The 13,752-nt window shown below is 46.0% G+C and overlaps 1 protein-coding gene across 5 annotated transcripts in view; it reads left to right on the forward strand.

Annotated features, from left to right (window-relative positions):
- Positions 1-705: 705 nt before the first annotated feature.
- Positions 706-13,752, forward strand: part of rab27a (RAB27A, member RAS oncogene family) — a 191,634-nt gene continuing 178,587 nt past the window's right edge. For 2 of the 5 annotated variants that reach the window (XM_072278470.1, XM_072278473.1), the window contains exon 1: positions 706-791. The gene's annotated coding sequence lies outside the window, so the exon portion shown is untranslated. Of the gene's footprint in view, positions 792-1,465; positions 1,549-13,752 lie in introns of those variants that run through there. The other 3 variants (XM_072278474.1, XM_072278471.1, XM_072278472.1) reach the window with 3 other exon arrangements.

Below are 13,752 nucleotides of genomic sequence, written 5' to 3' on the forward strand. Positions count from 1 at the left end.
GCGGAGAGATATCGATGTTGTGGTGAAACAGGTTGAAACCTAGCCGATGGGAGTTTGGAGCACAGTACAGGTAGACAATAAAGTGCAAAGCAATGACCAGATAGATAGAAAGATCGAGAAATTACCTCTACTGGTAAAGATGAACTTTTAATCTCCCGGTATAGCTGTCCACCTACACTGCACTCTCTCTGTAACTGTAACACTATATTCTGCACTCCGTTTTTACTACCATCATGGAATAATCTGTCTAGCTGACAGGCAAAGGTTTTTCACTGTTATCTCGGTACACGTGCCAAAACCAGACCGATTCAAATACCCATCCCGGCTCCGAGCTGCCCACAGTGACATCTCTAACTCTCTCTGGGCTGGTCGCGAGTCCGGCGGAACACATCACAAGCGAACGCTGGCCTAAGACGTGCACTGATTGAGCGAGGTAACTGTTCCCTGTTGAAGTGGACAGGCGCTGTCGGAACATGGTCAGTGTAAACCCTCCTGGGTTGTGTCCTCAGGTCACCACTGGAGATGTGGCTGCACAATTACAGGCACCGCCACGGGATGCAAGCCCCAGGCATGCGTCCGATCTGAGCGCTCACACACCGAACGGTAGCTAAGGTGCGTTCCGTCCCGGAGCGGAAAGAGGGAGGGAGGAGCCGTTTTACGGGAAGTGATGTTGCTCCCACAAAGGAAGGATGTGAAAGTAATTGAAGTGCGTTTAAATGTGAGTTTTCGGAGCGGTGCACATTTCTGCGTGGGATCGCTGAGGGCGCAGTTCGCTGAGTGGCAGGGTGACGGTGGGTGCACAGCTGACTGTTGTTAACGGGCGCAGTCGGGTTTTACAGAGTTTTGTGTTGCTGCAGCGGTGGTTTTACTTTGCAAAAGTTAGACCCCCGGTGTTGAGAAGAGCCACAGAGCGAGTGTCCCGGCTGTCCTTGGTGGGTGTGCCGGGACTGAGTGCGGCCGGTATGGGGGCCCGCTACTGTGCCGCCCCTTCCTCAGGCACGGGCACCAGTGCTGGCAGCTTCCCCGGTCCGCCGCATCGGCTCCAGCTCTGACCAGTGATCACTGTAGTTGCCCCGCTCCCCTGCAGGTAACACCGGAAAGGAAGACGGGGACATTGAAAAGAAGTGGTGTAAACGGGACATTGGGGTTCTTTGTGGCGGTGGTCCTAACATCTGTTGTCCGTGTAGAACGCACGTCGGGTTTGTAAAAAAAAAACTCTAGTCTAACGGGTTGTCTGTAGAAAGTTGTCCTTTGTCCTTTCTCAGTAAGATGAATGAGAAACCGTGGTTTAGTGTCCGTAATTTGCTTCTTTGTAACTCTCTGTCTCTCTCAGAGGGACGCGCATGATTGTAGCCACCAGTTTGGGGATAGGTAACGTCTTCCTGTTATCCTCCAGACTGGCGTCGGCCTTGCTTGACCATCCAACCCTTATTTGTCTTTCAGTTTTGTGACTGTCACTAGCCTCTCTTCAATTCCCTGGGTTTGACAGCGTTGGAAGCTGTGAAGTTGTCTACACACACGCTGTGTGCTAGGACAGTAACAGACCAGGTGATTAGCAGCCAGTGTGTCACTGACTTGATCAAATCTTAAAATTTCTTTCAAACAAAACAACAATTTACAGACTGGCTCATTTAACCAACCTTTATGCAATGGGAACAACACACAAGATGCTCGATTAACGCAGCAGTCAGCCCTAGGCAACTTCTGTGGAAAGAAATGAAGAGAGGATGATTTGGGTTGAGGATCAGTCCAGATGAAAAGTATCATTGTGAAACATGGACTGTTCAATCCCCTCCACAGATACTAACCAACACTGACTATTCCTTCCCGTCCACAGATACTGACTGACAGTGACTGTTCCTTCCCGTCCACAGATACTGACTGACAGTGACTGTTCCTTCCCGTCCACAGATACTGACTGACAGTGACTGTTCCTTCCCTTCCACAGATACTGACTGACAGTGACTGTTCCTTCCCGTCCACAGATACTGACTGACAGTGACTGTTCCTTCCCATCCACAGATACTGACTGACAGTGACTGTTCCTTCCCCTCCACAGATACTGACTGACAGTGACTGTTCCTTCCCCTCCACAGATACTGACTGTCGCTGACTGACTGACAGTGACTGTTCTTTTCCCTGTTGAGTTTCATCAGCTTTATGTTTATGGCTCCAGATTCAAGCATCTGCAGTCTCTTGTGTCTCTGCTTTGTTCAGTGGGTTTCTGTACGGTGAGGAGCAGGGTGGGGCATGGCTTGTGGGGATGAAGGGGCCCAGCTGGCAGCCCCTGTCATTGATGTTCTTGCTGGACTATGTCACTGCAGGTGGCTGGGTTTTTATTGCTTATTAACAGCTCATAGCCTTGTGCTACTCCATATGATGTGTTTTAAATTTTTAATAATAATTACCCTCCCACAATAGCATTAATGGAGCATTGTTACTCCCTGGGGACACTGCAGGACTCATCTCAATTAAATCTGTGATTAGCATTTACACTAAATCCTCTACCTACCCCTGAAGTGCAGGAAATTGCATTAAAGTTGACTGGTTTACTTAATCAGCACAGGCATGGGTAATCATGCATCTTTCCTTAAACTAGTGTTTAGTGCTGGTTGGACCTTTCACAGTGGCTTGTTAATGGGAAGCACTCCTGGCCCTTCAGCTGAGGGATGTTTTGTTTTGCTTTGAGTGCTATCTCCCATTTAGTGGGAGCAGCAGCTGGAGAAACACCCTGAACAGGCTGGTTGGGTCACAGCAAACCTTCCAACCATTCTCTCCACAGACGTGGCCGTCAGAATCACAGTGATGTTGCACCGAGCCAGGCTCTTTGGTTCCTTGGGCCATGCTTCTGTCAAGTACCTCTCTATATAGTGGATTCTGCTTAATTGGTCCTTCAGTTAATCGGGGCAGCTGCTTCACAAGATCACAAGACAAAGGAGCAGAAGTAGGCCATTCGGCCCATCGAGTCTGCTCCGCAGCTCCCCCATGAGCTAAACTATTCACCCATCTAGTTCCAATTTCTGGCTTTTTCCCCATATCCCTTGATACCCTGACTAATTAGATACCTGTCAATCTCCTTAAACACCCTCAATGATCGGGCCTCCATAGCTGTATGTGGCAACGAATTCCACAAATCCACGACCCTCTGGCTAAAAAAATTCTCCTCATCTCTATTTTAACTGGGTACCCTCTAATTCTAGACTATGGCCTCTTGTCCTGGACTCACCCACCAAGGGAAACAACCTTTCCACATCTACTCTGTCCAACACTTTCAACATTCGAAATGTTTCTATGAGATCCCCTCTCATTCTTCTATACTCTAATGAATACAGTCCAAGAGCTGACAAACGCTCCTCATATGTTAGCCCCTGCATTCCAGGAATCATCCTTGTAAATCTTCTCTGAACTCTCTCCAACATCAGTACATCCTTTCTAAGATAGGGGGCCCAAAACTGCACACAGTATTCCAAATGAGGTCTCACCAGTGCCCCATAGAGCCTCATCAACACCTCCTTACTCTTATACACTATTCCTCTTGAAATGAATGCCAACATAGCATTCGCTTTCCTTACCGCCGATCCAACCTGGTGGTTAACTTTAGGGTATCCTGCTCGAGGACCCCCAAGTCCCTTTGCACTTCCGATGTTTGCATTTTCTCCCCATCTAAATAATAATCTGCCCGAGTATTTCTCCTTTCAAAACGTACAACCGTACATTTGTCAACGTTGTATCTCATCTGCCATTTCTTTGCCCACTCTCCTAAACTGACTAAGTCTCTCTGCAACCTTTCCGTTTCTTCAACATTTCCAGTTCCTCCACCTATCTTGGTGTCATCTGCAAACTTAGCCACAAAACCATTTAATCCATAATCCAAATCATCCATATACATCGTAAAAAGAAGCGGCCCCAACACCGACCCCTGCGGAACACCACTAGTAACCGGCAACCAATCAGAATAGGATCCCTTTATTCCCACCCTTTGCTTTCTGCCTATCAGCCAATGCTCCACCCATTCCAATATCTTTCCTATAATTCCATGGGCTCTCACCTTATTAAGCAGCTTCAGATGTGGCACCTTATCGAAGGGCCTTTTGAAAATCCAAATACACAACATCCACAGCCTCTCCCTTGTCAATCTTATTCGAGATTACCTCAAAAAATTCCAATAGGTTGGTGAGGCAGGATCTTCCCTTCATGAAACCATGCTGGCTTTGGCCTATCTTGTCATGCACCTCGAGGTATTTCATAACCTCGTCCTTGAGTATTGACTCCAATATCTTTCCAACTATGGATGTCAGACTAATAGGTCTGTAATTTTCTTTTTGCTGCCTCCTTCCTTTCTTAAGTAGCAGAACTACATTTGCGACCTTCCAGTCCTCCGGAACCATGCCAGAGTCTATTGATTCCTGGAAGATCATTGCCAATGCTTCCACAATCTCCAAAGCCACCTCCTTCAGAACCCTTGGGTGCACCTCATCCAGACTGGGAGACTTATCTATTCTTAGTCCACTTAGCTTCCCAAGCACTTTCTCTCTAGTAATCTTGACTGTACCTAATTCTATTCCTCCCATTTGGCTCTGGCTATCAGGTATATTGCTCATGTCTTCCACTGTGAAGACTGATGCAAAATACTCATTCAGTTCCTCTGCCATCTCTTTGTTATCCATTATAGTTTCTCCAGCATCATTTTCAATCGGTCCCGTATCTACCCTTGTCATTCTTTTACTCTTCATATATTTAAAAAACTATTAGTATCCTTTTTAATGTTAATCGCCAACTTCATTTCATAATTCATCTTTTCTTTTCTAATGACTTTCTTAGTTTCCTTCTGTAAGTTTTTAGAAGTCTTCCAGTCCTCATTTTTCCCACTCATTTTTGCTTCCTTGTATACCGTTTCTCTTGCTTTTATTTTTGCCTTAACCTCTCTCATTAGCCACATTTGTGACATTTTTCCATTCATGATTTTCTTTTTTCTTGGAATATATTTTTCCTGCATTTTCCTTATTTCCTGTAGGAATTTCATCCAATTCTGCTCTGCCGTCCCTCCATTTAGCTTACTTTTCCAATCGACTTGGGCCAGATCCCCCCTCATACCACTGTAATTTGCCTTGTTCCACTGAAATATGGATACACCGGATACCAGCTTCTCCTTTTCAAATTTGAAACTGAACTCAATCATATTATGATCACTACTTCCAAGGGGTTCCTTTACCTCCAGCTCCCTAATTGCCTCAGGTTCGTTACACAGCACCCAATCCAAAACAGCCGGTCCCCTGGTGGGCTTCTGGACAAGCTGCTCCAAAAAGCCATTCTGTAGGCATTCTACAAACTCCCTCTCCTGAGATCCATTACCTTCCTGACTTTCCCAATCCACTTTCCTATTAAAATCCCCCATAATTATCTTGACATTTTCCTTCTGACACGCTTTTTCTATTTCCAGCTGCAACTTGTAGTCCACATCCGGGCTGCTGTTTGGAGGCCTGTATATAACTGCTATTAGTGTCTTTTTACCCTTGCCATTTCTTAACTCTACCCATAAGGATTCTACCTCTTCTGATCCTATGTCCCTTCTTTCTATTGATGTGATATCATTACTTACCATCAGGGCCACGCCACCCCCTTTACCTACCTTCCTATCTTTCCTATACACCGTGTATCCTTGGATATTCAGCTCCCAATCACATCCATCATTTAGCCATGACTCGGTGTTGGCCACAATGTCATATCTTTTAACCTGCAGCTGTGCAGCAAAGTCATCCACTTTATTTCTAATGCTGCGTGCATTTAAGTACAGTACATTTCGATCAGTATCTGTTGCCGATTTTGCTATATTTCTATTTTGCAGGAAATTTTCCTGTATATTCACCAGCCTGTCCTTCTTGGCATCTTTGCTGCACAGTGTTTTTGACTTTTTTCTATTTTCCTCTTCCTCGACCCTAACGCCTTGGTTTCCTTCCCCTTTCCAACTTAGTTTAAACCCTCCCTAACAGCTATATTAAACAATCCCGCCAGGATATTAGTACCTTTTGAGTTCAGGTGTAATCCATCTTTTTTGTATAAGTCATACCTTCCCCAAAATAGATCCCAATGATTCAAGAATCTGAAGCCCTGCCCCCTGCACCAGTTACTTAGCCACACATTCATCTGCTTAATTCTGCTATTCTTACCATCATTAGCGCGCAGCCCAGGCAGCAATTCTGATATTATCACTCTGGATGTCCGGCTTTTCAATTTTCTTCCTAGCTCCCAGTAATCTTGCTTCAGGACCTCCTCTCTTTTTCTGTCTATGTCATTGGTACCAACATGTACCAAGACTTCCGGCTGCTCGCCCTCTCTCCTCAGAATACTCTGGACTCGATCTGAGATATCCTGTACCTTGGCACTAGGGAGGCAACACAGCATCCGGGTATCCTTGTCCGGCTCACAGAATCTCTTCCTTACGATGGAATCCCCTATAACTACCACATTTCTTCTTGCTCTCTTGATTTCGGCACTAGGCAGAATGCCAGAGTCTCGTTCACTGTGGTCCTCCTCTGTCAGGTCTGCCTCTTCAACAGTATCCAAAACGATATATCGATTTCTAAGGGGGACTGTCACAGGGATGCTATCCACTACCTCTCTATAGGTAGTATCTATCACCTCCTCACTTTCCCTAATTAGCCGAAGGCCATCAATTTCCATCTCCAGCTCCTTAACACGGTCCTTCGGGAGCCTCATCTCAGTGCACCTGGTGCAGATGTAATCCTTGGGGAGGCTGGGGGTCTCCCAGGGTCCCCACATCTGGCACTCCAAGCACAACACTAATCCTAGATGCATACCTCTAATGCTTGTTTGGGACAATTCTTAAAAGAACAGAAACTAATGGAGAAAATAGCTGCAATTCCCTTCATTTGTTTGTTGACACACTTGTTATGATGCCTAAGTGGGACAGGAGACTGTTGCTGAAGTTTCTAACTAGTGTCAGTCACCTGCACTTGTGTGGCCATTAGATGCTAAGGAGCACACAGTTTTTTTTAAAGTAACATCACTTGCGTGAGCTTGTTTTATGTTACCCATTTGGGCTGATGGGCACTGATTCAAAAAGCAGTGATTTTGGATAATTTTGTTTTTTATTTTGACCTTGTGTAGGAAGGCAGTGGCAGTAGTCCATATCTGTTAATCAAAAGAACATGGCAGTATACAAGATGGCTGAATTCCTCCGTAAATAACTACTGGGAACTAATACAGTCTGGTAGTACTGTATTAGTATTGATAGTGTTTTAATTTGTTCTGTATTTCAAATTTCAAACTAACTTTATTATCAAAATACATAGGTGTCACCATATACAACCCTGAGATTCATATTATTGTGGGCAATCACAGTAAGTTCAAGAAACAATGAAAGACTGTACCCAACAGGATGGATGCTAGCCAATGTACAACAAAAAAGCAACAAACTCTGCGAAAACAAAATGGAGACAAAAGTAGTATTAATAATCATAAATAAGCAATAAATATTGAGAACATGAAATTAAGAGGCTTTGAAAGTGAGTTCATAGGTTGTGGGAACAGTTCAGTGATGGGGTGAGTGAAGTTATCCCTTCTGGTTCAAGATCCAGATGGTTGAGGGGGAGCAACTTCCTGAACTTGGTGGTGTGGATCCTAAAGCTCCTGCACCCTTTTCCCGATGGCAGCACTGAGAAGGGAGCAAGACCTGGATGGTGGGGGTCCTTGATGGATGCTGCTTTCCTGTGACAGCGCTCTATTTAGATGTGCTCAGTGGTGGGGGAGGGCTCTTTTGTAGGATTTTCCGTTCAAGGGCATTGGTGTTTCCATACCAGGCCATGATGCAGCCAGTAAATGTGCTCTTCACCACACATCAAGTTTTAGATGTCATTGCAGACTCCTAAGGAAGTAGAGGCCCTGTCTTGATTTCTTCATAATGGCGCTTGTGTGTTGGACCCAGGACAGATTCTCCAAAATGATAACAGTGAAGAATTTAAAGTTGCTGACCCTCTCCACCTCTGATCCCCCAATGAAGACTTGCTCATGGACCTTCAGTTTCCTCCTCCTGAAGTCAATAATCCTCTCCTTGGTCTTGCTGACATTGAGTAAGAGGTTGTTGTTGTGGCACCACTCAGCCAGATTTTCAGATTCCCTCCTATATGCTGACTTGTCACCACTTTTGATTTGTCTTGTAATAGTGGTGTTGTCAGCATTAGAGCTGTGCTTAGCCTCACAGTCAGAAGTGTAAAGCGAGTAGAGCAGGGGGCTAAGCACACGGCCTTGTGCTGATGGTGATTGTGGAGGAAATATTGTAGCCAATCTGACTGATTGTGGTCTGCAAGTGAATGTCACTGATCTGGCCCTTATCAGATTGCAGATCTCGTGGTTCAACCAGGGCTTCTGGGTAGGGAAGACTTCGAATGATTTTCTGGGGACATAGTTGTTAGCGACTGTTTCAGCAAAGTCTGTGACAACAGTGGTGTGTTCATTCAGATCCTCTGAAACCTTGAACATGGCGGAGTCTACCGACTTGAAGAAGTCCCGTAGCTGCTCCTCAGCCTCTTGTGACCACCTCTTTCTTATCCTTATCTGTTTGAGTGAGTGTCATTTGTTTCTCATTTAAGTGGTGTTTGTCTTTCTTATACCTTTTAAACAATTTCCATGAAACCTTGGCTAATTGGGGCCGTTGCTAATTGGGTCACAGTGTATGGTGCCAACGTGTCCCAATTAACCAGAATCCATTTTACCTGCAGTCTTCTGTAGCCCTCTGTGCCTTGGTGATCCATCCAGATGCTGCTTAAGTTTTTGTGAGTTCTTGTCTCCACCACATTCTCAGGAAGCCTTTTCCTGATTCCCGTCACTTTGTGGATGAAAATATATTCTTCCACCTATCCCTTACTGAAAATCGAATTCCGAAAAATAGGCCAGCCCTTTTTCTGGTGAGAACTCCCTTTCCACGCAGGTTACAGCATTCATTGGAAAAATGGCTTCAGTACGTAAACCCCTGAAACTGGGTCTGGTTACTCCTGCCACATGGTTCCTTTTTATACGTGTTATCCTAGTACTGAACCACTACTACAGTGCCTTGAAAAAGTAGTCAGCCCCCAACTCTTAGTTCACATAAATGAGTATTACAACCAGGGATTTTGATCAATACAACCGAGAATTTGTATTTGTGAATCACATGCTTGTTTGTTCACAGCAGAGCCCCAAAAAATAGGGAAAATTGTAAAGCGTGAAAACCTAAACATTCAAATAATGAAATGTCAGCAGTTCAAAAGTATTCAATCCCCTTTGCTCAATACTTAGTTGAACTACCTTTCACAGCGATTACAGCCAGTAGTTTTTTTTGGATAAGTCTCTTATTAACTTTGCACAATGTGATGGAGCAAGACTGCAAACTTGCTAAAGCTGTGCCTGGTTAATTGGGGAGTGGTGGTGGATGGTAATCTTGAGGTCTTGCCAGAGATGTTTGATTAGGTTAAGGTCGGGACTCTGACTGGGGAAACTCAATGATATAAATTTTCTTCATCTGAAGTCACTCCACGGTTGCTTTGGCAGTGTGCTTTGGGTCATTGTCCTGTTGAAAGATGAACTTCCTCCCCAGTGTCAGCTTTCAGGCAGAGGCTAGCAGGGCTTTATCTGGATCTCTCTGTATCTAGCAGTGTTCATCTCCCCTTCAATCCTGACCAGATTTCCAGTCACTGCTGCTGAAAAATGTCCCCATACATGATGCTACCTCCATACTTTACAGTAGTGATGGTGCCAGCTGGCTGATACACAGTATTAGATTTATGTCACACCCCTACCACTTAAAAAGAAAGCCTATCCTTGTCTGTAAAGACTTTGCAAAGCGTCACTTAGAAGATGCTGTAAAGATGTGGAAGAAGTGGAAAATATATAAAAGCTCTTGTTGCAATCATTGTTTCAGTAAGTTATCTGCTGATCACACTCCTTATTTTGATTGGAAATAAATGCAGATGAAAATGAGGAACAGCGGAGAAGTGTGGAAGTGTTACGACATCAAGCATTAACATAGCACTTTGTGTTGTAAAAGGCTTTAGTGTTGCGGTAAATGTGCCTTGTATGTGACATAACAATGTGCAATCAGATAGAACTTTTTTGAATAGCCCTGTAGTATTTTAATGCTGTCTTTTAGTTGGGTTTAGGAATTCATTCTCAGTAACCAAGACAATTTATTTTTTGCAACACACATAAAAGTTGCTGGTGAAAGCAGCAGGCCAGGCATCATCTCTAGGAAGAGGTGCAGTCAACGTTTCAGGCCGAGACCCTTCGTCAGGACTAACTGAAGGAAGAGTGAGTAAGGGATTTGAAAGTGGGAGGGGGAGGGGGAGATCCAAAATGATAGGAGAAGACAGGAGGGGGAGGGATGGAGCCAAGAGCTGGACAGGTGATAGGCAAAAGGGGATACGAGAGGATCATGGGACAGGAGGTCCGGGAAGAAAGACAAGGGGGGGGGGGGACCCAGAGGATGGGCAAGAGGTATATTCAGAGGGACAGAGGGAGAAAAAGGAGAGTGAGAGAAAGAATGTGTGTATAAAAATAAGTAACAGATGGGGTACGAAGGGGAGGTGGGGCATTAGCGGAAGTTAGAGAAGTCGATGTTCATGCCATCCGGTTGGAGGCTACCCAGACGGAATATAAGATGTTGTTCCTCCAACCTGAGTGTGGCTTCATCTTTGCAGTAGAGGAGGCCGTGGATAGACATGTCAGAATGGGAATGGGACGTGGAATTAAAATGTGTGGCCACTGGGAGATCCTGCTTTCTCTGGCGGACAGAGCGTAGGTGTTCAGCAAAGCGGTCTCCCAGTCTGCGTTGGGTCTCACCAATATACAGAAAGCCGTATCGGGAGCACCGGACACAGTATATCACCCCAGCCGAGTCACAGGTGAAATGTTGCCTCACCTGGAAGGACTGTTTGGGGGCCTGAATGGTGGTAAGGGAGGAAGTATAAGGGCATGTGTAGCACTTGTTCCGCTTACACGGATAAGTGCCAGGAGGGAGATCAGTGGGGAGGGATGGGGGGGGAGGAATGGACAAGGGAGTCGCGTAGGGAGCGATCCCTGCGGAATGCAGCGGGGGGGGGGGAGGGAAAGATGTGCTTAGTGGTGGGATCCCGTTGGAGGTGGCGGAAGTTACGGAGAATAATATGTTGGACCCGGAGGCTGGTGGGGTGGTAGGTGAGGACCAGGGGAACCCTATTCCTAGTGGGGTGGTGGGAGGATGGAGTGAGAGCAGATGTACGTGAAATGGGGGAGATGCGTTTAAGAGCAGAGTTGATAGTGGAGGAAGGGAAGCCCCTTTCTTTAAAAAAGGAAGACATCTCCCTCGTCCTAGAATGAAAAGCCTCATCCTGAGAGCAGATGCGGTGGAGACGGAGGAATTGCGAGAAGGGGATGGCGTTTTTGCAAGAGACAGGGTGAGAAGAGGAATAGTCCAGATAGCTGTGAGAGTCAGTACCTCCAATGGGATCCCACCACTCATATTATTCTCCGTAACTTCCGCCACCTCCAACGGGATCCCACCACTAAGCACATCTTTCCCTCTCCCCCCCCCCCCACATTCCGCAGGGATCGCTCCCTACGCAACTCCCTTGTCCATTCGTTCCCCCCCCATCCCTCCCCACTGATCTCCCTCCTGGCATTTATCCGTGTAAGCGGAACAAGTGCTACACATGCCCTTACACTTCCTCCCTTACCACCATTCAGGGCCCCAAACAGTCCTTCCAGGTGAGGCAACACTTCACCTGTGAGTCGGCTGGGGTGATATACTGCGTCCGGTGCTCCCGATGTGGCCTTTTATATATTGGCGAGACCCGACGCAGACTGGGAGACCGCTTTGCTGAACACCTACGCTCTGTCCGCCAGAGAAAGCAGGATCTCCCAGTGGCCACACATTTTAATTCCACGTCCCATTCCCATTCTGACATGACTATCCACGGCCTCCTCTACTGTAAAGGTGAAGCCACACTCAGGTTGGAGGAACAATACCTTATATTCCGTCTGGGTAGCCTCCAACCTGATGGCGTGAACATCGACTTCTCTAACTTCCGCTAATGCCCCACCTCCCCCTCATACCCCATCTGTTACTTATTTTTATACACACATTCTTTCTCTCACTCAACTTTTTCTCCCTCTGTCCCTCTGAATATACCCCTTGCCCATCCTCTGGGTCCCCCCCACCCCCCCTTATCTTTCTTCCCAGACCTCCTGTCCCATGATCCTCTCGTATCCCCTTTTGCCTATCACCTGTCCAGCTCTTGGCTCCATCCCTCCCCCTCCTGTCTTCTCCTATCATTTTGGATCTCCCCCTACCCCCCCCAACTTTCAAATCCCTTACTCACTCTTCCTTCAGTTAGTCCTGACGAAGGGTCTCGGCCTGAAACGTCGACTGCACCTCTTCCTAGAGATGCTGCCTGGCCTGCTGCGTTCACCAGCAACTTTTATATGTGTTGCTTGAATTTCCAGCATCTGCAGAATTCCTGTTGTTTGCCAATTTATTTTTTCTTTGTTTTGGTCTTGAGTAACCAAAGTAGCATAACACTGAGGGGAGAGGTCCCTAGGTTCACAATCTTTTTTGGTTTAGAGTTGTAATAATAACCAAGGGCCTTTGTGTAAAGGCTCCCTCACAGCACTTTGGCTAATTACTTGTTATGCCAGAGACTACATTCTGAGGCGTTATCTGTGATTTCTGTGGCCTTAAAATAAATATTTCCATTCCACACAGTGAGTCATATTATATCTTGTTAGAATATTTCCCCTTAGTGGGATCAGGCCACTAGATTGAATACAAGCCTTTATCTGTAATGTGTTGATGTATAGTTTGCTGTGGCAACCATTAAGTGAAACCTTGGAGGCATGGTGGATTAGAAGGAACAGTTTCTTTTCAAACGTTCACGCTCAGTTCTGCTTTACGGAGAAAGATTGTCCTTGCCGACACCCAGAAATAATTACTGGCTTCCTTCCTGCACAAAATGTCTCCTTAATTTTGGAGCTTATTTAATAATACTAAGGGCCCTGTGTATGCAGTGCTCCTGATCAATGTCCCTGATGGATGGTATGGAGAACCCTATGATCCCCTTAGCTGTTCTCACAGTCCTTTATAGGGACTGCTGGTCCAATGCTTGACTGCTCCCATACCAGATGTTGATGCAACTTGTCAGGATGCTTCAATAGTGCTCCTGTAAAACACAGTTAAGATGGGGAGGCAGGGTGGGAACCTTACTGGAGGTGCTGCTATGCCACCTTGTTCAGGGAGGTGATAGTAAGGGACCAGGTGAGGTCATCCATGATGTGAACTCCCAGGAACTTGGTGCAATTAACTCGCTCTATGGAGGAGACCTGTATTTGTGGAGGGTAATGGTTCGTCTGCACCTTCCTGAAGTTCACGATAATTTCCTTTGTCTCCTCCATGTTCAGGCTTAGGTTGTGCATCACATGAAGGGGCGGCTGTTTCGCTTGGTCTGATGACCAGAACTGTTGCTCAAACAGTCCATCCCTCCGCAGTTTTTTTTAATAGTTGAGGATCTGCATTGAAGTCTGTACCATTGGTTCAGTTGTAATGCACGCAATCCATCCACTGCCATAACACCATTGGTATGAATTTCACAAACATGAGAAAATCTGCAGATGCTGGAAAACTGAGCAACACATACAAAATTCTGGAGGAATTCAGCAGGCCAGGCAGCATCGATGGAAAAGAGTACAGTCGACTTTCTGGGCTGAAACCCTTTGGCAGGACTGGAG

Source organism: Mobula birostris, chromosome 14 (genome assembly GCF_030028105.1).
Source record: "Mobula birostris isolate sMobBir1 chromosome 14, sMobBir1.hap1, whole genome shotgun sequence".
In the NCBI taxonomy this organism is placed as follows: Eukaryota; Metazoa; Chordata; class Chondrichthyes; order Myliobatiformes; family Myliobatidae; genus Mobula; species Mobula birostris.